Genomic DNA, 1,675 nt, shown 5'->3' with positions numbered 1-1,675 from the left:
ACAGGACAATGAGGGTGACAATTTCCTTATGCACAAGTACCTTCATGTCAGTCCAGTTGACTTTGTCTCGGTTTTGAAAAACTAGACTTATATTTGAAAATGCCCAGTGGTAGTTTGTACACCAGAAAAAACAAAAACAAACACGACTGATTAACCCCCTAAAGTTGCAAACCAAATATTTATAGTTTACGGCGATATTGCTGGAAACTAAACAGCTGTGAGTCTATTTCTCTCAAAACTTATCTTTAATTAACTTGGTTCAGCTGATTTCGTAAAGTTTACAGAGATATGAGAAAATACAGATGTTAGTCAAAAATAATTTACTATATAAAACCCCTTGCTCCCTTTTTTTAACAAATTGTATCCCACATACATTTCAGTGAGTTTTGCTTGTAGTTTTTAGTACATTTCAATGACTTTCCTTATTTCTTCTTTCTAGCCTAGAACTTCAAATTGACATACTCTAGTAAGACCTTATCTATCTATCTATCGATTTGTCTGTCTGTCTGTCGTTTATTTTTATTTTTTAGACATGAAGCTCGTCCTTTTGTTTTTAGTGTTGCTTCCCATCGTCTTCTCTGCCAGCCTCTATGATGAGGAGGTCGACAAAAGACTTAATGGTAAGTAAAAGCAAATCCTTATAGAAATATTTTGTGTATCAGAATGATACAGTTATGATAGTATGACATTGTTGTTGTTGTTGTTTAACCCTAGGTCAACGCCGGTCGGGCAGATTTGTCCGTTACCAAAAGTTTTTGCAGTTGTGACAAAATAATGGTCTTCTCGAATTTGCTAGTCCACCACGCTTACAATAATAATGTTTAAGGCGGCAGCCTAGCAGAATCGTTAGCATGCTAAACAAAATGCTTAGCGGCATTTCTTCCGGATTTATATTCCGAGTTCAAATTCTGCCGAGTTCTACTTTACTTTTCATCATGCTGGTGTTGATAATAGAAGTACCAGTTGAGAACGGGGCTCAATGTAATGGACTAGCCCCCACCTCCCCTAAAAGTTCAGGCTTTGTGACAATTGTAGAAAGAATTATTACTATTATTATTCTAGTTTTTATCTTTATTATAGGCACTAAGGTCTCATTACAAAGAGGGGGGGACATACAAGGACAGACATTACAATACAAAACGTGGGGTACATAAAGCGAATGATAAAATGAAATGAGTAACTTACAGTATGATGATGGAATGGCTTACGAGTCCTCCAAAGCTCGCAGTTTCATTTAACAGTCTTCTTATACAGTTCTTATACAGTTTATTTTCTTCTACGGTTCATTCATGATTATTTGTGGCCTCAATTCCTCCGTCGTTACTACGCTTGGTAAGGTGTTTATAACCCACATACAATCCACTTCGTTGGAAATCAAATCTGTTCGCTTCTCGCAGCTTCTTCACTATACATTCATATTCTTTATTGCCTACAAGGGGCTAAACATAGAGGGGACAAACAAGAACAGACAAACGGATTAAGTCGATTACATCGACCCCAGTGCGTAACTGGTACTTATTTAATCGACCCCGAATGGATGAAAGGCTAAGTCGACCTCGGCGGAATTTGAACTCAGAACGTAGCAGCAGACGAAATACCACTAAGAATTTCGCCCAGCGTGCTAACGTTTCTGCCAGCTCGCCTTCTTCACTATACATTCCTCTACCACTATTGC

The sequence above is a fragment of the Octopus bimaculoides genome, chromosome 18, assembly GCF_001194135.2.
Source record: "Octopus bimaculoides isolate UCB-OBI-ISO-001 chromosome 18, ASM119413v2, whole genome shotgun sequence".
NCBI lineage: Eukaryota > Metazoa > Mollusca > Cephalopoda > Octopoda > Octopodidae > Octopus > Octopus bimaculoides.
The sequence above is the reverse complement of the archived record's forward strand: the minus strand, read 5'-3'. Positions refer to the sequence as shown.